Below are 25,686 nucleotides of genomic sequence, written 5' to 3'. Positions count from 1 at the left end.
AATTCCAATTGAGATCCTGGCAGCATACTTCATGGACCTTGAGAACACAATCCAAAAATTCATTTGGAACAAGAAGAGACCCAGAATAGCAAATCAATTCTAGGTAACAGAGACACGGCAGGGGGTATCACAATCCCCAATGATACTATAAAGCTACTGTGATAAAAACAGCATAGTACTGGCAGAGAAACAGACCTGAGGACCAGTACAACAGATTAGAAGGTGCAGAAACAATGCCAGACACACTCAGCCATCTCAGCTTCAATAAAGGAGCCAAACACCCTCACTGGAGGAAAGATAGCCTCTTTAATAAATGGTGCTGGGAAAATTGGGCTTCAACTTGGCAAAGATTAAAACTAGACCTATTTACCTCACCATGCACTAAACTAAAATCAAAATGGATTAAAGATCTAAATATTAAAATAGAAACTCTGAACCAGTTGGAACAGAGGTTAGGTAGAATTCTTGAAGACATCGGTGTAGGAAAAGATTTTATGAACAAAACCTCAGTTGCCCGTGAACTAGCACAATCAACAAATGGGATCTCTTCTTATTAAAAAGCTTCTGCACAGCAAGAGAAACCACCAGCAGTGTGAAGAGACAACCCACAATATGGGAAAAAATCTTCACCTGCTCTTCCTCAGACAAAGATCTACTATCTCGAATCTATAAAGAACTTAAAAAGATCAGACCTCCCAAATTTAAAGACCCAATCTGAAAATGGGCATCTGAAATGAACAGACATTTCTCAGACAAAGAAGTAGAAATGGCAAATAAATACATGAAAAAATGTTCAACATCACTGGTCATTCGAGACATGCAAATGAAAACAATGCTGAGATTCCACCTCACTCCTGAAAGAATGGCTGCTATCATGAAGTCAACCAATAACAAATGCTGGCGGGGCTGTGGGGAAAGAGGAACCCTGCTCCACTGCTGGTGGGAGTGTAGACTGGTGCAACCACTGTGGAAATAAGTATGAAGATACCTCAAAGAACTAGGACTGGAAGTTCCATTTGACCCTGCTATTCCCCTGCTGGGGATCTTCCCCAAAGAATTAAAAGAATCATACCACAGTGATATATGTGCACCTATGTTCATAGCAGCACAGTTTGTAATAGCTAAAACTTGGAAACAGCCCAAATGCCCATCAACCGGAGACTGGATCAAGAAAATGTGGTTTTTTTATAAAATGGAGTACTACTCAGTCATAAAAAATGAGAAATTAGAGACATTTATAGCTAAGTGGATGCACATTAAAGTGATACTCTTAAGTGAAATAAATAGGACACACACGTATAAATACTGAATAGTTTCTCTGGGTGAGAAACTGAAAGTATAAATAAGGACTAAAACGTATAATAGGTAATGTGAAATAGGAAAAAGAGGGTCAAAGGGGAAGGAAATGGGAGGGGTGGGGGAAAGGAAAGAAAGGAATGGAATTAATATGAGAAAATGGAAAAATAGGAACAAAATCTTTGTAAATAGGGAGGGCTGGAGGGGTTGAAGGGAGGGCTGGGCAAGGGTGAAAAATAAGAACCAAGAGAAATTATGTAAAGATGCAAATTTCCAATGTTGAATGTCATTATATTGTATACCTAAATTGTACCAATGATTAGAATGAATAATCGATAACGCAAAATAGGAAGAAAAGGTCCAAAGGGGTAGGGGTAGTGGGAAGGGCAGGGGAAAGGCAAGAAGGGAAGGAAAAATGATGATAAATGGAAAAAATGGAAATAAAGTCTCTGTAAATAGGGAAGAGTGGAGGGGGTGAAGGGAGGGCTAGGAATGGGGAAAAAATAAGAACCAAGATGCATCATGTAAAGGTACAAGTTGCTAATGAGAAATGTAAATGTGTTATATACCTAAAATGTACCAATAAAAGAATTAAAAAAAAAAAAAAGAATCACCTGGAAACATAATAATACAAACTTTTACCATTAATGCAGGAGAGTATTATTTCCTTCAACTTTACATAAAAATGACCTTAGCTTTAAATTTAAAAAGTGTATAAATGCCATTTCCTTGATATATTTGTCTTTCTTGAATTAATAATTGGATTGGTCATATTTTAGTGAATGAATTGTCCTAACATTATTGCATTTAAGGTCTTGTGTCTTTATATTTGGGTAGGTCTGATTTTTTTAAGTTCTTTGTATATTTTAGATAATGGTCCTTTGTCTGAGGAACAGCTGATAATTTTTTCCCACATTGTAGGTTGTCTCTTAGCTCTGTTTGTGGTTTCTCTTGCAGTGCAGAAGCTTTTTAGTAAGATGAGACCCCAATTGTTGATTCTTTATGCTAGTTCCCATGCTACTGAGATTTTATTCATAAAGTCTTTTCCTATTCCAATGTCTTCAAGAGTTCTACCTAACTTATCTTCCAGCAAGTTTAGTGTATCTGTTTTAATATTTAGATCTTTAATCCACTTTGATTTTAGTTTAATGTATGTACCATATTGTTTTTAGTACTATGACTTTGCTGTATAATTTGAAATTGGATGTTGTTGCATCTCCAGTCTTTTTCTTTAGGCTTATTATTGTTTTGGCTTTTTGGGGTCTTTTGTGTTTCTATCTTATTTGGGGGGATTGCTTTTTCTAGTTATGTGAAGAATGTCATCAGTATTTTAAAGGGGATTGCATTGAATCTGTAGATTGCTTTTGATAATATAGCCATTTTAACATTATTAATTCTGCCAATGCAAGAACATGGAAGGTATTTCCATTTCTATTATCTTTCCCAATTTATTTAATATTCTAAAATTTTAATTTTACAATTCATTCATTTCCTTTGTTAGATTGATCCCTAGGTATTTTATTTTATTTTATTTTATGCTATCATGAATAGAATTGTTTTCCTGATTTCTCCTCACTAGTCCATTATTGGTATATAGTAAAGCTATTGTATTTTTATTGGTGATTTTATATCCTACTTCATTGCTGAATTCAATAATCAGTTCTAAAATTCTTTCTTTTTACTGTTTAAGGAATTTTTATTAAAGCAAGAATTTTATAATCCAAATTACATTTCCTTGCTCAGTTATCAATTCTGTTACTTAAAACAGAACTGACGTCTTGAGCTATTCCACAGTAAAGAATTACAAAATTAAAGAAAGGAATGATTTAAATTTTTGTACTTTGCTGAAAATTCTTTTCCCAGGGTCTATAAAACATTAATTTGTTTTTATATCTTACTTTTTTGGTATTTTTTTGTTTTTAAATCAAGTAATCTAGGACTAGCATTGTTTGCTAGACCTGGCATTTGCTCAGTACATAAGGTTCAAAGTTTCCTTTCCTTTTTTTATTTATTTTATATTTTGCAATTTTTTTCATAGTATTTAAAGTTTTTCGATGTTTAGATATTTTTCTTCGGTGAAGCACGAGTTTCTTTTCAGGGTCCCTGATCAATTTTAGACAGTTGGAACTCCAGTGGCACTGTTCACTGCTTTCTGGGCAGCCTCTTTAGCTTGGTGGGCTTGTAGTACAGCTACAGCTTCATCAACCTTAGAACGGAGGGACTCTGGAGACTCAAGCTAGTGAAGAAGTTCTGAATTATCAACCTCCAACAACATGCCAGTGATTTTACCAGCAAGAGTACGGTGCATGGCTTGAAAAAGTGGAAACAGCCAATCACTCAACATTTGCTTTTGCTCTTGACGGGGGGCAGATGCCAACATGGAAGCAGTCAAAGGTTCCTGACCTTGTATATGGACAGCAGGCTATTGCATGGTCACCTGTGGCTGTGTATTCATATGCTACAGAGGATTGCGGAAACCGCAGCGTATTTATACTGGGGAACGGTGCGGACAGCAGGAGTAGCTGCAGCGGCAGCAGCTGCAGGACGTGGACCCATTGTCTTTGTTGACGTGTTTGCAACATTCTGTGTTGACATGACTCGTGGAACCTGTGAAGAAGCTGGTCTTATAGTGCTAAATGGTGGTCTAGGAGCAGCTGGGCAGATAGCACGGGGCATATTCTGGAATGGATGAGGTCTGGCACCCTGAGCAGTCCAGCGAGGAATTGGTCTTAGTTGAGCAATTTGGCGAGGAGGATAGTATGCAGCACGGTTCTGAGTCTGTGGGATAACTGCCAGGAAGTAGCCTGAAGGAGGTGCTGGCTGGTAGGGGTTGATTACAGGATTGGGCACAGCTCGTACACTCGCCATTCTCTGCATATACTGGTTAGTGAGGTGAGCCTGGTGCTCTTCTTCGCGCTGAGCTAAAGCTACGTAGAATGGCTTGGTGGCCACAGTTCCACCATTCATTTCTGTAACTGCTTTAGTGGTTTCTTCTAGGGAGTAGAAACATACAAAACTAAATCCTTTGCTGCGACCACCCTCCATCATAACCTTTGCACTAGTGATTGTACCAAATGGAGAAAACTCTTTCCGGAGACGTTCATCATCAATAGCATCATCAAGATTTTTCACATAAAGGTTAACACTCTGGTATCTGGTGATCCTATTTTGATTCATCTGTTAAAATTTGCCCTTAAGTTTCGTCTGGCATTCCACTTTTTTCTGAGCTTGACCAAAGTAAATTTGTTTTCCATTGAGCTCCTTTCCATTCATCTCATCCACAGCTTTCTGTGCATCTTCATGCCTTTCAAAGCTCACAAATCCAAATCCTTTGGATTTTCCACTTTCATCAGTCATTGCTTTCACACTTAAGGCAGGTCCAAACTTGCCAAAGAGATCCTTAAGGCGCTCGTCATCCTTGTCTTCTCCAAAATTCTTGATGTAAACATTGGTGAACTCTTTTGCCCGAGCTCCAAGTTCTGCTTCTCATTCTTTATGAGACTTAAATCGTCCAACAAATACTTTGCTATCATTTAGGAGCATCCCATTCATTTTTTCAATAGCTCTTTCAGCAGCTTCCTGTGTCTCAAAATGTACAAATCCATAGCCCTTGGAACCATTTTCATCACAAACCACCTTACAGGAAAGGATGTTACCAAAAGCAGAAAACGTATCATACAGTGCTTTATTATCAATGGATTTGTCCAAATTTTTAATGAATATGTTGCCTACTCCACTTTTGCGAAGTGATGGATCAAGCTGAGACCACATGATGCGTACTGGCTTGCCCTTTATAACGTCAAAATTCATGGCGTCCAAAGCACGCTCCGCGTCGGCCAGCTGCTGGAAGTTCACGTACGCGTAGCCCAAGGAGCGGCGGGTGATCCTGTCCCTGCAGACCCGGATGGAGAGGATGGGCCCGGCCGGGCTGAATTTCTCGTAGAGCATCGCCTCGGTCACGTCGGGGTGTAGGTCTCCCACGTAGAGGGAGGCCATGGGGTAGCTGGGAGCACTGGGGTTCATCTCGGCACAGCTGCCCGCAGGGCCACAGGCCTCGAACTTTCCGAGAGCAGGAGAGTTGCTGCAGGGGCCGGGCCGGGCGGGAGCCTGAGCGGGGCGGGGGGGCGGGGACCTGCAAGCGTAGAGGGACAAAAATCAACCGGAACCGAAAACTACTCAACGGCCGCAGAACGGGGTCGATCCGCTGCTGCGGGCGGGCGGGCGGCCGGGCGGGCGCCGGGAGGGGAGGAGAGTCTGGCGGTGTCGGTCTGAGCGGCGGGAAGGCCTCGGTCTCTGGGTTACTTCTGGGAGCTGCTGCGGGGCCGCGGGCAGGCGGGGCTGTCTCGGCTGCTTCACCGCGTTATTTTATAAAAAAGGAAGAAAAAAAATAAAAGTCTCCGGCGGGGGAGACGCGGATATTTTTTAAAGGGGGGGGGGGGGTGTTGAAGAATTTTTTTAGATTTTGGGGGGGGATTTTTTAATAATAAATGTGTGTTCCGAGCCCGGAGCACACACTCTGCACTCTCAGCACTAACCGCCGGGGAGAAGGGAGTTCTAAAATTCTTTTTCTAGAATATTGAGGGTTTTCAAAGTGTAGGATCACAAGACCTGCAAACAAGGATAATTTGACTTCTTTTCCTAATTGTATCCCTTTTATTTTTTCTCTTCCCTAATTGCTCTTGCTAACATGTGAAGAATTATATTGAAAAAGAGTGGTCAGACATTTACAAATGCCCACAGTGAATTTTTCATTATGGACCAAGCATGTACTAAAAAAAAAAAAAAAAGAGTGGTCAGAGCATATGTTCTTGATTGTTCCTGATTTGACAAGAAAAGCTTTAAGATTTTCTCCATTCAGAATGCTACTGGCTGTGACTTTGTCATACATAGCCTTTACTCTTAACAATGAATTTTTTTAAACCTAGAAAATAATTTAGAAATTATCTGAAAATAAAAACAAATTATAAATAATGAGAACAAAAGAAGTGTGTTAATTTTCATAAAAATGTAAGTAATGCTAAGCACTACATGAATACATTATATGAATTTTCTTCTCATTTAATTCACAAATACTTTTGTTATTAGCATTCTCATTATACAGGTAGATGCTCTAGGAGCAATCAGAGAGAAAATAGGTGTGAGAAGCTTTGATTCCACTATTGAGTTTTACCTAATGCCCATGAGCAAGCTTTATTTAAATAAGGTTCATTGGAGTATTTTCTGTTGAAACTGACTGACATTGCAGGAACACTATGATAATTCAGTCTTCCATAGGCATTCATTTATTCTACATCAGTGGATGCCATTGTTAAAATTGCATTATGAAATAAGAACTAAAGACAGTTAAGAGATTTTCCTCATGTGGATTTTCTATCTTAATACTGTGGACCTGTTCATCACAGAATGATGTAATTCTTTTAGATGAACTCCTTTCTGAAGAACATCCAGTTTAATAATCCTGCTGGAGACCATGTGAGTTTGGATGAGCAAAGAAAACTGGAGGCAGAGTATAACATTCTCAACTTTTGGAATTTTCCAGAAGGTCTTAGACTTATGGTAAAAATTGGACCATTTTCCCCATATGTTCCACATGGTCAGCAACTGTCTTTATCTGAAGGTATGCAAGAGTGGGCCTCAGGAATTATACAGGTACATGGGACTTAATCATGATGCATTTTAGTCAGCATAATCAAAATCTCTTTATGGGTTTCGTGCACTCAGCCTTGCTCAGGAAATCACCACATATTGAATTTTAACAACTTACTTTCCAGTTTAAAGGATTTCTTTATCAGTGTCCTAATGAGTGGAAAAAGTACATTTATTTAATTTAATTTTTGTAAATATTTATAAATTTCATAAATGTGACATACAATTAAATAATTTGTTTGTATAAAAATTGTTTATCACTCTAGTTATTAAATATTAAATAAAAGAATAAGAAGTTGCCCACACATGTCTTCTTTTCCTCAGATTCCCCACTCTGTATGTAGCCAGAGTTGTAATCTGGGATTTAGGAAATTCCCTCAGAAGGGAAAGTCTGTTGTTTTGATTGCATCCTTTGTCCAGAGAATGAGATTGCCAGTGACACTGGTAAGAGCATGCCTTATGGACAGATACTTTACCTCTATTTTATATTAACCCATCAATACAGAAAATGGCAAAAGTCTTGAAAAGGTCAACTAAGATAAAATTATTTTCCCCTTCAGTTAACAAATTAACGTTGTTCTCAGTACTTTTTTTTCTTTTTGGTACCAGGGATCGAACTCGGGTCCTTGTGCTTGCGCAGCAGGCGGCAAAACCACTGAGCTAAATCCCTGGCCCCTATTCTCAGTATTTTTACTGTCCTCGGCACGTGCACTGTCCTTGGCACACAGTGATTCGTGTATATATTTTGACATTACTGGGAATTTAAACTAGGAGTGATCTATCACTGAGCTACATTCCCAGCTTTCTCTCTTTTTTTTCTTTCTTTCTTTCTTTTTTTCTTTCTTTCTTTCTTTTGAGAGATTGTCTCAGTAAGTTACCCAGCTTGGCCTTGAACTCATGATTCTCCTGCTTTAGACTTACAAGTAGCTGTGATTACAGGCACCTGCTTCTGTGTGTAATATATTTTTATGACCCATTTATGGCATTAGTTTCTCAAGAAAATCCCTCACTTTTATGCCATGGTTACAGAATTCCGTCTACTTCATGCTGCTTAACATAAGGTATTGTTATTATTATCATCATCATCATTTTTTAGACAAAAGGCAGGAACTTAGGTTTTTTGAGAAATAGACATTTCTAAGAAATGTCTTTGGTATATCCTATGTTTATAGTGCAGCATAACATCAATTACTAGATTTTTAATCCCTGCTTTCCTAGAATTCATAGGTGAGCAGGAGAGAGAACATATAATGGCCTGAATTGCTGTTAGTGCTACCGAGCTACAATAATGATGTCCACACAGACTGTGGGATTCAGTAAGTGATGATATCTATATTTTGGGAAGGGTTGTATACACTTTTTCACAGAGACAGTAATGGAGCTGAGCCCAGTTCAGAACCCTATGTGGGGCAGCACCTGTGGCCAGCCCACCGGCTGGCCTTGTTCCGGAACCTAGACCCGCTACTTTGTTCTCCCCGACCTGGTTGAAGGAAGATGAATGACAAAGAGACAGGAGTCAGTTTAGCATGCAGGCAGCCAGGGGCCTCTTGCCTCTCAGTGGGCAAAGGAGCACCCCCTACTCTCCCCCCACCCCAGCATCTGGCTCATCTTGCCTTTATTCACCCAAACACAGGTACAAGCAATAAAAGTAACACAAGAGCGCAGGGGATTTAGCTCAGTGGTTCCGTTGCTTGCCTCACAAGCTCAAGGACCCGAGTTTGATCCCCGGTACCAAAAAAAAAAAAAAAAGAACACAAGATTCATCTACTTTCTGATATCCATTAGTACCTTCTCTGATAAACAACTTGTCTCTTAACTTTTCCTAAAAACCTGCAATACACCATCACCTTCAGTGCAGACTTTCTCCTTTGAACCCACAAAGGAGACTAATGCCTCAATTCTCCTCTGGCTTTCGACACAGTAGCATTCATATATTAGAAAAATAAGGGGTGTAATAAATTCTCAAAATTATGAGTGGCAAATGAAATTCCCACCTTATATAATATTTACATGATGTAATTAGGTTCAGTGTTCTTAAAACACAGAGATGATGGGTTCATGGGCTGGAACACAGTGTAGAAAAGGTACAGAAATCCAATATCAAAATTTTTATTGGTATGTTTTGCAATACATGACATTTACATTTATTTGAGAAAATTGGTCCCTATATCACATCTTGATCATTTTTGACCCCTCTTCCTACTATTCCTCATCTACCTTCCCCTGATTCCTACTCTCTATTCCAAAACTCTGCCATTATTTCCCCCTTTTTAAAAAATAACTGGATTTCTCATATGAGAAAATCAATGTAATATGTAGCTTTCTGTGCCCAATGTATTTTGCTTAGCATTTTGGTCTTGTTTCTATATTGTGGTGTTTTTAACTATTTTGGAAATATATTCACATGATGAATCTTGTGTTACTTTGATTGCTCAGAAGAGGTAGAATATAGAAATTTTTCATTTCATATTTACCACTTTGGAAATACTTGAATTTCTAATACTACATTATGCCACGGGTGAAATAACTTTTGTACTAGACATTTTTAAACGTATTTTTATGGCTGGTATATGTTTTCAAGACAGGCAGCGTAACCACTGAGCTAAATCCCTGGCCCGGCTGGTATATGTTTTAATTCCATAACATAGTATGCTTTTAAGTTTGTTTTGAAATATATTGAGAATGTATTACCATGTAGTTAATTTGGGTATATATGCTATCTGCAGATTGGAAATATTTTACATTCATAAATATGTCCATCACATTTTGTCATTAAATAATGAAAGCAAGGATGAGACAATAATTCTACTTGTTAATACTTCTACAAATATTAGGCTTGATGTTCTGGCCAGTGCAATAATGTGGTGACAAACAAAATTTGTATATAAACCCTATTTCTAGACCTCATTCATGATTCATTCAGAAACAGAATTTTTAAAGCAGCGCTTACTATATCCTTAAAGTGTGAAACATTAAGCAACAATTCTGTGAAGGTTCTGAAAGATTCTACCAATAAATTATTTTTTAAACTTACACAATCAGTTTGTGCTTGTTTTTACCAACTGTTTGTTCAAGTCACAAGGAACCTTGAAACCACTTCTAGGAGACTACAGCACAGTAGCCAATTCTCTCCTGCACAGTGTGTTTATTTTCCTACTTTCACTTGGCCCAAACTCACTCGGCAGAATGAGTTTCTTTTCCTACCTTTGATAAAACTTTTCTATTCTTTACAATTTACACAAATAGAAGTGAGTGGTCAGAGAAAGCATGCTCATAGATTGAAAGACTCAATGGAAGGGTGTTAATAATTTCCAATTTCATCTACTGATTCAATCCAGTTGTATCCAAAATTTCAATATGTATGTGGTGAAAACTACAACTTGTTGTAGAGTGCAACTACTTACTCTATTGAACATGAAGTATGATTGGTCATGTCTACTTCTCAGGAACATAACAAATTATGGTAGTTTCACAATAAATGCTTGGACATAGAATGAATATATCAGGCATCACTTAGAGATGTTCAATTTAGATAAGTAGGTCTTCACATGCTTTGTGAAAATTAAAAAGTACTTTCATGAATATGTCAGATTAGTAAGGAGAAAGAATAGTATTGTTCTGTGGGCCATGAAAAATATGGACAGTATTAATATAGGGTTCTTCCCTGCATAACTTTCTTTATTTGATGTTTGGAAAAACAAAGGAGAACAATTTGGCCCTAGTCCAATGAATTTCTTTGTATGTATATGAGGGTTTGTGAATAAGATCAACATTGAACCTGTACTAATGACAACTTGTATTTTTCACCAGATACTGTGTGTGACATGTCCAGATTATCAGTACACCAACACTCAGAAAAACCACTCCATCCAAAAATCTGTGACTTCTCTGAATTATGAAGACCCACTGGGGAATGTTCTGGCTGGCACAGTCCTGAGCTTCACTGTTCTCACAGGCGTTGTTTTGGGGGACTTTGTGAAGAACAGAGACACTCCCATTGTTGAGGCCGATAACCAGGCATTCAGTTACATCCTGCTCACCTCCCTCATTTTCTGTTTTCTCTGCTTCTTACTCTTCATTGGCCATCCTAACACAGCCACCTGCATCTTCAGGCAGACCACATTTGGAGTTGTGTTTACTGTGGCTGTTTCTACTGTCTTGACCAAAACCATAACTGTGGTTCTGGCCTTTAAGGTCACTACTCCAGAAAGAAAGATGAGGCAGTTGCTAGTATCAGGGGCACCCAACTCCATCATTCCCCTCCTCTCCCTGATCCAACTCACCCTCTGTGGAATCTGGATGAGAACAAATCCACCATTTGTTGACACAGAACCATGATCTGAGCATGGCCACATCATCATTATATGCAACAAGGGCTCACTCACTGCCTTCTACTGCACCCTGGGATACCTGGGCTCTCTGGCCTTGGGGAGTTTCATTGTGGCTTTCCTGGCCAGAAGCCTGCCTGACACATTCACTGAAGTACCTGGCATTCAACATGGTGGTTTTCTGTAGTGTCTGGGTTACTTCCCTCCCAGTCTACCATAGCACCAAAGGGAAAGTCATGGTGGCCATGGAGGTCTTCTTCATTTTGGCCACCAGTGCAGGGCTACTAGTCTGTATATTTGCCCCTAAGTGTTCTATCATTTTGTTAAGACCAGAAAAAATTCACTGAAAGCATTCAGAGGTAAAACACATTCTGGAAGAAAACAGCCTTCCTAGCTTTAAGCATACATTTTTCTAAAATACAGGGAATGTCTTAGACAATTCTGCACTATTTTTCTAGTTCAATAGATTAAACTGTGAGATTTGCTTTAATGAATAAGTGATGTTTACTTCTTTCTCTAATAGTTTTACAGTCACTACCATATGTAAGACTCATCATTTCAATTTTACTTTTTTCTGCATATTGTGTTCTTTCCGTTAAATCTGCAATAAATCCTATTATTTGTGGTTAATTTTGATTACCTTATTTACTTTTGTCTCCACAATTGTTTACTAGTTTTTTTAGTTTGCTAATTTTTCTTTGTAAATTGCTGTTTCTGATATACAACTCATTAAATTTTCTTTTCTTCTTTAAGAAATACCATGAGACCAAATAAATAAATAAGGCTGAGAATGTAGCTCAGTGAGAAATCACTTCACTCCTGGTTTCAATTCCCAATAAGGCAAAGGTATATACATGAATCATAGTGTTCAAAGTACAGTGCATATAAAGACTAAAAATACTGAGTACAACATTAATTTGTTAAGAAGAAAATTACTTTTTCTTTGTTGACCTTTTTGATATTTTTGCCATTTTCTGTATTGATGAGGTTAATATAAAATAGACATAGAGTGTTTGACCATAAGTCATCCTCTTACCATGTCATTGACAATCTCATTCTCTGTACAAAGGGTACAGTCAAAACAACGAACAGCCTTTCTCTCTTGAAAGATTTTCCTAAATTCTAGATTACAACTGTTATGCTTTGTGTCTAGATGTCCCCCCAAAGCCTCCTGTGGTCATAGGGATTTTTCAGAAGTGGTGACTCTAGAGTGTGTGATGCTGGGATTAAGAGTGTGTGATTACCAAATCAATCCATTGATGAGTTTGACACCACCTTTATCCCATTAGTCTGGATAAGATAAAAGAGGCAGAAAGAGGCTGTTGAGATCTCTTGTTTTTTGCTACCTTGTGGGCACCATGAACTGTTGTTCTCCTCAGAGATTTCCCTTGCCATATGTCACTCTGTTTTGGAAACAGCCAACTATGTACTGAAACCTCTATGAACTGTAAGCTAAATAAACCTTTCCTCCTTTTAACTTTAAGTGTGGAGTATCTTGTCTCAGCAATGAGAGAAAAGTAACTATGACAACAACTCTCACTGGTCTAAGAGGTAATACCTAAGTCTAGGGTTGCTTGTGAAGAAAATTAAAAGGAATAATATGAGCATGTGAAATAACCCTTCATCTCAAAGCAAGGCGACAGGATAATTTTTAAATATGTAAAATAATTCAGTATTAAAACTAAGAAGAGAAAATTGTTCAAAGAAATCAGCAAATTTGTTTCTAGGGAAAATCATTAAAATAGATATTATTCAGACAAAAAGAGAAACAACCTTAGGGAAAACATTAACAACATTAGTAAGACAAGGCAACCATGAAGAAATTCATGAAAGCAATTTTAAATTAATTGTATTCATCTTTATAGAAGATCTGTTATAAGTATTTTTAATTAAAATTTACCAGGAACACAGATTCCTGAACAGCTTTTGGGCATACTTTAAGATTTAGACCAAGAGGAGACACTTCTCCACCTTCAGGCAACAGATACAATTTTCAGAGAAGAATAGGTCTCTACAGGAGCCAGTGATGTAACTCAGCAGCACAGCATCTGCCTGGCAAGCATGAGGCTCTAAGCTCAATTCCTGGTACAAAAAAAAAAAAGAATAGATCCCTACACATCTGGAATTTCACAGTCAAGAACTCACCTTTCACCTGTCTTCTCTGTGTTCTCAATAAGAGATACCTGTGCAGTAAGCAGGCAGAGCAGACCAAGGAGGAAGAAGCTCTGAGATCCAATCTATTCCACAGTTCTCAGCATAGGTGTCATGAATGCTTCAAATTTCTTCTAAGAGTAACCCCTAATCCCAACCCATATACACATGCATTGTCCTCTGGCAACAGTGGGATCTCTTTTCTCTCCCAAGGTTAAATTTGAGATTTTGGCTATTACTGCTCATATGAAATATATTCATACCTCCATTTTGCATATAAAGAATGAAAAATAATTTTCCATGTTAATATTCTTAATGTTCAAAAGTATTCTCCATATTCTATCTGATCTCAAATTGTAGGATAACATGACACATGTCATACATAGATATATATTTCCAAATCCAAAGAGTCACACTCAATTTTTTAAAATTCGGTACTCTGAGAGTGGTGCAGAAGTAGTTTTTCTTCCTATCCATGCTATAAATCTGGACCTTCACAAACTTTCCACCCTCTCCTGCTTCCCATCCCTCTGAGGAAAACTGATCATACATGCTGTGGCTGCTCCATATCAGAGATTCGGAAAATGTTTCTCAATCTGACCACACTGCCCTTGCCTCTCTCTATATGGATTTATTTCAAGGCCACTATGGAATACTTTTTAAGAATAGTTGGAACATTTTATAAAATTTCACAACTCCCATAAGGCAAGTCTATCACAGGTTAGTTCCAGGTGTACCCAGGTTATAAAGCTAGGGTTGTGAACCATGACCACTGCATGGCAGCAAGGAACAAAAACTACAGAGTGAATGTGTCTGGAGAAAAGAAGTAAAAGCAGCAAATAAACACATAAAAAATGTTCAACATCACCGGTCATTTAAGAGATACAGATGAAAACAACACTTGAGAGTCCACCTCACCCCAGAAAGAATGGCTGCTATCAAGAAATCAACCAATAACAAATGTTGGTGGGGTTGTGGGGAGAAAGGAACCCTTCTCCATTGTTGGTGGGAGTGCAGACTGGTGCAACCACTGTGGAAATCAGTATGGAGATACCTCAAAAAACTAGGATTAGAGGTCCCATTTGATCCAGCTATTCCCCTGCTGGGTATCTTCCCAAAAGAATTAAAAGAATCATGCCACAGCAATATATGTGCACTCAATTATAGCAGCACAGTTTATAATAGGTAAAGCTTGGAAACAGCCCAATTGCCCATCAACTGAAGAATGAATAAAGAAGATGTGGGTTTTTTATAAAATGCAGTACTACTCAGTCATAAAGATCAAGAAACTAGAGACATTTATAGCTAAACGGATGCACATTGAGGAGATACTCTTAAGTGAAATAAATAGGACACACATGTAAACACCAAATAGTTTCTCTGGTGTGAGAAATTGAAAGTGTAAATAAGGATTAAAATGGATAATTGATAATGTGAAATAGGAAGAAAAGATCCAAAGGGGTAGGGGAAGTGGGAGGGGTAGGGGAAAGGAAAGAAGGGAAAGGAAAAAATATGAGAAAAGGAAAAAATGGAAACAAAGTCTTTTTAAATAGGGAGGGTTGAAGGGAGGGCAGGGGAATGGGGAAAAACTAAGAACCAAGATACATCATGTAAAGGTACAAGTCCCCAATGATAAATGTAAATGTATTGCATACCTAAAATGTACCAATAAAAGAATTTAAGGGGGGAAAAAAGGCAAGTGTCTGGAGAAATTTAATTCATCCCATCTGACATTTTCTTCAAATAGGAAGTAAATCCTGTTTTATATTAATACTCATTATAAAGAATAATGTCTTACATTTCATATTACTGTATGGGAAGACTTTATAAACTACAATTCTATCTAACATGGTGTTAATAATTAAATACACTGCATGGATAAATGGTGGTTATTTGTCTTAATCAAGTGTAAGATTAACTGCAGTCTTTGATCCTGATGTGACTAAAACGAAAGAAAAGAAGATGTAAGATTGTATTAATTGAGATTATTCTTGGGCCAGGGATTTAGCTCAGTGGTTTCGCCACCTGCTATGCAAGCGCAAGGACCCAAGTTCGATCCCCGGTACCAAAGAAAAAGAAAGAAAAAAAGAGATTATTCTCTTGAGGTTTTACACACACTGGCTTATTTGTTCATCAATGTGAAGTACAAATTTGTTGCCCAGTTCCAAATGAGCATAGCTATCATTCCCAAATCTTTAATAATAAAATTGTATTAGTATAATGAGACATCACCTAATTTTGAACTTAGATCAGTATTCTTTTCAAGCTTACGCTCCTAAAAATGTTCATCCTCATAGGCACACATCATTCATTCATTAGTTTGATCTGGAATCGTTACCTTCTAGATTATCCATACAATTAGTATTAGTGCATGTAACTTGTTGGCCTTACCACAAGGGAATGCCATCTGACTGAACCCTCCCTCTCACCTATTAGGCCAATCTGTATTCATTTTTATTGCTCAGTTCAGTCTAGTGACCCATTTGATCACATGCTTACCTAGTCAGAGTGTTCTGATATCCCAGTGATATTTTTCCATACCTGCTGATTGAGAACTCAAGCTTAGCAACGACAGTTTTCTGCCTGTATCATTGCCTCACTGGGCAGAACATATTGAACAAGTTATGGATCCTCATCTTATTAGGTTCGATTATTCACTAAATTACTTTAATATATTAATATTTGAAAGCTTCTTTCATGCTTACTTACTTTCATATATTTTTCTTTTTGTCATTTACCTACTGCTACATGGAAAAAATGGACAATATGGCAAAAGAATTCTGCTCATGCCATAAAACTTAGAAATTTTTCTGTATTCATTTTCATTTTTACTCCTTCTCTATTATATCTGAATTGTCATGTCTATCCTAGATAACTACTTCCTACATTTTTTTACTACTTCCTACATTTTAATTTTAAATTTGTGTCCCTTTGTCATTCCTCAGAACATCATGACTGATTATTCTTAATTAAATTAATTAATTACCTTGAAATTAAACTTTCAATATCGTGAACTCCATCACTGCTCCAACCATCCCCTCATATTCAAGCTAAGTAAATATTGTTAACTTGGAAAGAAATCTCATTTGAACTTAATTTCTAAATTATAAGGAAACCACTTTCCTCTAAATCAAAACTGAGAAACACCACTTCCTCATATCACCCTCAAATTTTGACTTGCAGGGCTCACAAGTGGTTTACCCATTATATTAATATGGCTAATCCCCCTGTTAATAAATATTAATAAGATCATCTATCTTATCATAAATAAATGCAATATGTATTTCTATCTTTGTTTTATTTGAAATGGAAGAAAAGTCAAATTGATGACCACCTTTGGGGACCATTACTTTTTTCTAGAATTCTCTGATATCGGGCTTCTGGCTTCCCTTCTTTTATCTAGTCGCTCCCCAGTGTCTTTTTCAGGTCTTCTTCAGTCAATATTACTGGAACGGCTCCAACATCAATTCTTTCTTCATAGCTTTTTATTAGTATATATTTGTTACATGTATGAAGCATATTTTAATATTTTTATATACCTTCTTAACCTACACCTGCCTCCTTCTCCCTCATCTACTTCCCCATCTACAAAAGATCTGTCTCTTTGTTTACTAACATCTCTCTTTTATTTTACTCTTTTGCTTATTTATATTTCAAATTTTAAAAATATATTACAGAAAAAGACACATTGCTATTAATCCTGCTCAGAATGCTCCTGCTCACTTCAAATATTTTTATCTCAGTAAATTCGTGCTACTTACTTTCTGAAGCAGTTTTAAAGTCTTCCTTTGTAGTTGCACTTCCACAGTTGCACTGTTGTGGCTGTTTTGTTATCCAGAATACTTCCAAAATATTTATCTTTCATGGTCATTTAAACTTTAGGGAAGGTCCAGAAGTTACAGGTTACCAGTGATTAAGATAGATGAGATAACACAGGAATGGTTTTATTGAACAGAAATTACCACAAACATTTGACCAATAGGGGTTGATCAGCAAATACTGTTAGTATTGAAATATTACAGTAAAAGACACATTACTATTAACCACTCTCAAATACAGCCCCTTGCACAAACCCACTTACCCCATCATTTTTGGCAATATGTCTTTTATGGCAATAAGATTTTCTACTTTTGAAACCTTATAGCATTATTCAATATACCTTGTAGAAGCTTTCTTAGTTTCATCATTAATTGCATCAGATTCAATTTTTTTAGATATCAGAACAAAAGTACTAAGTGGATTTTATTTATTTTCCCCCACTTTAGGACACTAATCCCAAAAATTCCCATAAAAGAGTACTCACCAACGACTGTTACATCTGTGTCTCAAACAATCCAATTCACTTTCCAGAAAATATTGTCCTGCACTGGCAGTCTGCACTGGGAAATACAACAATTGGCATATGGCAATGGAGAGATTTTTAAAAACCACTCCTAATCGGAGGAGAGATTAAAAGTTCTGTTGTATGCCTCTGATATCTCTTACATTACTTCCCACCTATAACTGGATTCTTTTCTTAGGGCACTCAGAAAGTATCACAACATGCCAGCTTAAATGACAGAATTTTATTCTATGACAATACTGGACTGCAGATATTTGAAATCAAGATTTCATCAGATTAATCCTTTATTTGGGAAGCTGCATACAATCTGTCCCTGTCTATTCTTAGCTTTAAATGGTGACCGTGGATAGCAGTAGAATCCATGTCAGTCTATTACTGTCATCATGTGCTATTTCTCTGTTATAAACACTCCAATTATATTGGATTGGGACCTGCTCTAATGGCCTTAACTATTACATCTGTGAACACCCTATTTTCCATTAAGATCATATTCAAAAGCCCAAGAGTTCAGACTTCAACATAACATTTATTGGAGACATTATTCCATTCATAACAATATCTGGCCCAAATTAGAAAACATGGCTTGAATATGGATATCAAATATTTATGTGATGCTCTCAGCCACATGCTCATGTGTGTTTGCTTTTGTACCTAGAACAACTTGCAATATACAGACTATGAGACATGGAAACCCACTATTTTACATAATATATATATTCAATAGATTTGATATATTAATAGCATAGACTTAATAAAATTACTATTGAAATGTTCTACTTTTGTTATCCCCTAAATTTTTTAATCATTAGAGATTTTGCACTTAAAGTAAATTTTTATTAAAACTACATAGTTTGCAAATAATAATAAAGACTGGGGGGGCGTATCTTTCAAATAGGAAAATACATTTGTCTCAATGTGCTTGGCTGAGCATAAGCCTTTACAGAAAATTCCAACAAACACCTAAGATTAAATGTTCTCATGCAATCCATCAGCAACTCAGCAAATATTATCTATGCAGATGGCTTAATGGCATAGTCATGGGAGCAAATCTCTCCAACAGGAGGCAGCCCCTGGGATGTTTCTATAAGTGAGTTTGGATGAAATCATGGTGCCTCTAGGTGGGGAGAATGATACTCAAATATAATTTCCAACTTGTGTTTTTCACCTGGACACCAGAGCCCAGGAGAATAACGGTGGCAAATTCCTTTTGGGACATACAGGAGGCTTGATTGAAAGGAGTCAGGGGCATAAGAGTGTCCTTCTGAGTCAAAAAACAGTAATACACACATGAAAGCACATAATATATGTACTAAGCTGGCCAACACTGCAGGTTTCTTCTTCATTCAAGCTTAAGGTTTTGCAGACATTTCTAAGATGTTCCTTTTTATTATCTTCCTTCTCCTGCAGTTTCCTGTCTTAGTGTGTAATTTTGATAACTATCCCTGCCTTCGAGAAAGAAGCACCAGTGTGTACAAAGATGGAGATGTGGTAATTGGGGCATTTTTCTCCCTTTATATCTCTATATACTACACTGGTATCCTTGGCATACAGCCTACAAAGGACTCCTTTGCTGTGCCGTAAGTTCCTTCTTTTTTGTGTGTGTGATATGTGCTAAGACCCTAAATCAAAGGCTACACTGTCTGCTTTTTATTTCTCATAGCCCCTTACACAGTTCACAAATGTTTACTGCAAGGGTTTGGATGACATTGTACTGGTCTCTAGTATCATATTCCACACATGGATAGTAAATTTTAAACTACTGAAATTAAAACATAATCTCAGGACTTCCCTTAAATTACAGGATGCTTTGTTGTTGATATTAGTGTGCTTTTTGTACCAGTCTTTAAAAGCTATTGTCAAGGGCTGGGGATATAGCTCAGTGGCACTGCCCATGTTTCTGTTTCTTTGAGTGATAGTAATCTGTCTCCTTTTGCTGTAATAAACCAGGTACATGAATGTAATAAAAAGGAAATATTCAGCTCAACATTTAAGGGAAAATACACTTTATCTGTAGTGTGCTTTATAATTTTCCAAATATAAGCTCTGTCAGGGGAGGATGGAGGAGTAGCTGTCTGTGCCACGCCTCCCCCAGAAAGAGGATGACATTCTATGCCTGCCCCTCACCCACTCTCATTGTTGACTTATTGCTTTTTTCTTTAAGCAGTATCTAAGTTTTTACTTGAAAGAGTTTCCATTTTTATCTTTAATTATCAAATACTAATTCTGTATATTTATGAAATGCATTATTATGTGATTTTATATATACACATATTTACATTATCAATGGATTAAATCAAGCATAGTAAAATATCCATCCCCCTTACACTTCTCCACATCGATGAATGTGGACAGGCATTTTGTTTCATTTACATTGAAATAATAATGTTGAAGAAATAGCTTTATCCTAAACTAATACATTCAATAAAAGTGGATGCTTTTTAGTATCAAGTGCTGCATAAACTTCAATAAACAGTGTTTTTTCTTGCAGAAATGGAAAGATATTTTTTAAACTGTCAAATTTTCTAAGGACTCATTTAAGATATTCTTTACTTAAATTTTGTTTTGAGTATCTCTAGCAAGCTCATGTCAACATCATAGGAAGCACACTTTGATTTTGTTAACTATATTGTTTTATTTAAGATATTCCTAGTAAATATTTTTATTTTGCTTTTTGTTTTTTTCAATACCAATGATTGAATCCAGGGCCTGCACATTGAGCTACATCGCCAGCAGTTTTTGTGTTTGTGTGTGTGTGTGAGTATGTGTGTGTGTGAGTGTGACAGATACTTGCAAAATTGTTAAGCTGCCCAGCTAGGCTTGAACTCGCCATCTTCCTCCCTCAGCCTCTGAGTGTGCTGGGATTACAGGTGTATACCACCATGCCTGCCTTCTATTCTCGTGTTTCAGAAGTAACTAATCTGTAAATTCACTCAGCCTTGGTATATGTTGGGAATCTTATTTCAACTCTATAGAAACCCTGGGTCAATATTTGTATAAATTCATCTTCTTTTCATATATCAATCATCCTGGGTAATTAAATTTTAATTTTAAAAACTTAAAACAGGTCTTTTATAAAAACAAATGTAATGAATTTAAAATTGTGTTCATGGATTTCTTCATAGTCCCATTCTTTTAATGTTAATGTTAATGTTTGTTTTCCCTTGCCCAAATAATATCTATTTAACTGATCTTCCCATAGAAACAAATTTACTGATTTCTGTGGACTGCTTTTCTATTCTTAATTTTTAAAACTGAATTATTTTATATATTTTAAAGTTATTTTTTCCTTGGTTTCAGGTGAAGGCTTATTTCATGTGCTCATACTATTCCTTTTCATTTTCTTGTCAGAAGCTCAATACTCATATATTACTTCTCAGAGCAAAATTTTGTTCTTCCACCTTTTCCTTTCTATTTCTCTGAGGATCCTGGCTACTCTTTTCTAATCCTTGTTTTGATTTTCTGTATAACCTAAGGGTAATTCATCAGAGCAACTCTTGATTTATGCATTGTCTGAACTGTTTACTGCCTTTTTGTATTTAATAAGGTTTGTGATATATGTGTGTGTGTTTGTTATTTAATAAATAAGATTTCAAAATTGCCCATTCCTCTGATGGGTCCACTGGATTACAATTCCTGTGACTGACTAAAAGATCTCTCTCTTCTGTGGATTTCAGTAATGTTTATAATTAAGAACTTAATTGTTGAAGATAAAATTTACTTTAGGCTTTCTATTTTTAAGGTAGAAAGTTTGAGTTATATAAGTAGATAATCATGGGTATGATTTAGAAATTATGTAATTCTACCAGATTAACAGAATACACAAGTTCTTTATAGTTTAAGACTGAGAAATGTTATTGTTATTGTTATTGATCACATAACAGTGTGTAGGTCCATATCAGATTTTAATAATAAAATCTGTATAACAAATGAGACTTTACCATATATATTTTTCTAATGCATGTGTATGTATACACTCCAATTTATATGTATCTATATATACCAGACTGTATGTATATATGTATACATTATATATACCATATATATGCATACATAATCACTAATCAACTTTACCTTCTTTAATACTTTTACATACAGATATCATCTCAAAGAGCAAGTTATAATGACAAACCTGTTTCATCCTTACATTTTTTTATGTTAAAGGAGCAGATATCATAAGTGCACAATCTGTTGTCTTCCTTTCACTGCCCAATGTTACATGAAGATTTTAATTTTGAATTCAATTCTTTCCTTTTTCTCCAAATCCAGGTTATCTACATGCAATTTAACATTTTTAATACTGACAATTTTAAATTTTCAATCTTTTTACAAAGTTTGTTTTTAGCACATATTCAAGGCAATATTAACACAGGGTTTTTAGAAAAATATTTCTATTGTTTGTTTTAATATATTTTCAGTATAATATTTTGCTAAAGTCTCAAATTTTACCAGGGATAGGAACACCCAAGGCAGTCTTATTTAAGCAATGGGATTGCTGGGATGCACACTTAATTTTCTTATTCAGTAAATAGATGGGATCAGAGGATTAGAACCTTCACAGTTTGGTGAGAAGTCTCCTCTGCCTAATTACAGAATGTAACTCTCCACCACGTGGAGGAGATATAGTCAAATAACCAACACAAATGCAACTCAGTAAAAACCTAGAAAGTAATTTAAAGTTATCTGAAAATGGAGAGAAATACAAAAAGTACTGTAACCAAAGAAACTATATAAAATTTCACAGATTTTAAATAGAATAATTTCATCTAATAGGATAGAAAAATCAATAATTTACCTCTCTTTTTCATAAAAGACATGTGTAAACCAAAATGAACGTGGAAAAATTCCAAGATATAATGGCAATAACTCTAAAACACCCAACAGAATAAATCTAAGGTGTCTATGTTAATTTTAGATTAATGGAATATAGGAAAAATATACTATTAGAAATAATAACAAATAAAATGTGTGCTCCATTTACAACAGTATAGAAATTCAGAATATGCAAAGAAATATAAATTGTGACTTTATATAATATGTTAAGATAATATATCCTTAAGAGGAAAAATGATAATGACAATCATCACTGATGATGATGATAGAAGGAGGAAAAAGATTAAGAGGAAAAAGGAGAACATATTGCATAATATATGGCATTATGCTGAGGAATTTCAATAATCTATTTTCAAATAAATTATATCTGTATATTACTAGAATACTTAAAAATGTAATTAGTAAGTCTAATTTATTAGTCACCTAGAGATAAGTATATCTATCAACTGAAAGATACATGTTCTGGGCTGAATATATAGATCAGTGGTAAAGCATTTGCGGAGTATACGAGGTTCAAGGTTTGACCTACAGCAAAAACAGTACTGCAGAAACAGTAAGAATAGATGTTTTTAACAGTTACACAGGAAGCATTAACAGCACATGAAAATAAACTAGCCTATTGAGGAAAAATCATCAACACAACAAGACAATTTAAAAATAATACAAGACAATAGTGCATTGTAGTCTCGCTTACATTTTAGATATCAGGGAATAGAAATGTAAGAAACTGTCATTTTCCAGGAGATAATTTGTATTCAAAATTGTAGGAAAGGTGATGATGCTAGAGCTGTTTTACAAAAGCGATGGTACAAATATTGATTTTTGCATTGACATTGTTTTATGTTTTTAAAGAATAACAGGTTGATCAGTTTAAAATTTACAATGCTGTGTTTCACAGAGTTCTAAGAGTTTCCAGTCCTTCCAATGCTTCATGCTTTCATCAGGTGTCCCTGCATTGTCAAGATTTATTTTTACTTAGGGCTCTGGTGATCTGGGTTTCCTGGTTTTTGATGCTGGCAGCTACATATCTTTGATGTGTATACATTTGGGTAACTTAATTGCAAGCCTGATACACCACAATCATTCCATAGATTCATGTTTCTCTGCTTCTCACAGACACTTAACATTATTCCTTCTATTCACTGATATTTTTAGCACCATCTGACTATCATTCTTGTAATATGAACCATTTAATGATGTGTTAATGGGTGCAATTCTTTTAGTTCTTGATACCAAGGTCCATTTACAAAACCCAAATGATTCTAATCTGTTTCTCCAATTTTCAAACTTCCCTTCTTGTATGTGAAAATGAGTAAGGTCTATCTAAAGCCAAAGTTATATTTCTTTAACTATACATTCTAAGAATTCATAGGGGCCAGTTCTTCCAAAGACAGATTAAATTTACTGGCTGTTTATTCATAGTTAGGGTGTTACCTTAACTCATCATGCTACACAAAACTGTAGCACCAACTAGATGTCTAAAATAATAATCATTAACTTTTAACCATTGTTCATCACAGATGCTCATTTTTGGATTGGGTCTTTAAATTTGGGGTCTGATTTTTTTCAATTATTTATGTGTTTTAGATATTAGTCCTTTGTCTGAGGGACAACTGCTGAAATTTTTTCCCCATCTGTGGGTTGCCTTTTCACTCTGTTAGTCATTTCTTTTGCTGTGCAAAAGCTTTGTATTTAATAAGATGAGATCCCAGTTGTTGGTTCTTCATAGTATTTCCCATAGCATCAGCGTTATGTTCATGAAGTCATTGCTTACACCTATGTCTTCAAAATTTCTACTTTTTCTCTCTTCCAGAAGATTTTGTGTTTCTGTTTTAATATTTAGATCTTTTACCCATTTTTATTTTAGTTTAGTGCATGGTGAGAGACATGGGTCTAGTTTTAGGCTTTGGAGTGTGGAAAGCCCGTTTTTCCAGCACCATTTATTAAAGATTATCTTTCTTCCAGTGAACATGTTTGGGCCCTTGGTGAAAGATAAGGTGGCTAAGTGTGTTTGGGGTTGTTTCAGCATCTTATAATCTTTTCCACTGATCCTCAGGTCTGTTTTATTTTTGCCCATACCATGCTGTATTCATCACAGTAGCTCTGTAGTATACTACAGAAAGATTGTGATTCCCCCACCCCCTTGCCTTTGTTGCCAGAATATTTTTTTCCTATTCTAGGACATTTCTGGTTCTTAGCGAATTAGAGGAATGCTTTCTCTAGTTATGTGAGGTATGTTAATGATATTTTGATTGGGATTGCATGAAATCTGTGTAAAAATTTGGGGAGTATGGTCATTTTCACTATGTTGGCTCTTCCTCTCAAAGAACAAGAGTTATCTTTCCATTTTCTGATATCCTCTTCAATCTCCTTTTTCAGAGTCCTGTAATTTTCACTATAAAGATCTCTTACTTCCTTTGTTGGATTGATTCCTAAGTATTTCATTTTTTTCATGCTTTGTGAAGGGTTTGGTTTCCCTAACTTCTCTCTCAGTGAGTTTGTTATTTGTGTACAGGAATGCTATTGATTTATAAGTGTTGACTTTTCATCCAGCTAGGCTGCTGAATTTAAATATTAAATCTAGAAGTCTTTTGGTGGAGTTTTTGGGGTCTACTATGTAGAGTATCATGTCATCTGCAAATAATGATAATTTAACTTCTTCCTTTCCTATATTTATTTCTTTTATTTCTTTCTCTTCCCTAATTGCTCTGGCTAATGTTTCCAGAACTACATTGAATAGAAATGGTGATAGAGGACATTCTTGTCTAACTCCTGATTTTAAAGTGAAAGCTTGCAATTTTTGACCATTTAGAATTATGTTGGCTGTTGGATTGTCATAGATGGCTTTAATTAGATTGAAATATAGGCCTTCTATTCCAATTTTCTGTAGGGTTTTATCATGAATGGGTGTTAGACTTTCTGAAATGTTTTTTCTGCATTTATTGAGATGATCATGTGATTTTTGTCCTTGGCTCTGATGTGGTGTATTACATTTATTGATTTGCATATGCTGGACCATCCCTGAGTCCCTGGGATCAATCCTACTTAGTCATAGTGTATAATCTTCTTGATGATTTGCTGCATTCTGTTTTC

At 36.0% G+C, this 25,686-nt stretch overlaps 2 pseudogenes; one reads left to right on the top strand and one right to left on the bottom strand.

The window, feature by feature from the left end:
* Positions 1 to 2,960: 2,960 nt before the first annotated feature.
* On the bottom strand, positions 2,961 to 5,359 carry LOC101711425 (polyadenylate-binding protein 1 pseudogene; annotated as a pseudogene).
* Positions 5,360 to 5,798: 439 nt separating this feature from the next.
* LOC101716278 (vomeronasal type-2 receptor 116-like) lies at positions 5,799 to 11,680 on the top strand (annotated as a pseudogene).
* The last annotated feature ends 14,006 nt before the right edge of the window (positions 11,681 to 25,686 follow it).

Source organism: Heterocephalus glaber, unplaced genomic scaffold, assembly GCF_053883595.1.
Source record: "Heterocephalus glaber isolate CG9 unplaced genomic scaffold, H.glaber_assembly_v1.0 deba00001140, whole genome shotgun sequence".
NCBI classification, from domain to species: Eukaryota; Metazoa; Chordata; class Mammalia; order Rodentia; family Bathyergidae; genus Heterocephalus; species Heterocephalus glaber.
The sequence above is the reverse complement of the archived record's forward strand: the minus strand, read 5'-3'. Positions and strand labels throughout refer to the sequence as shown.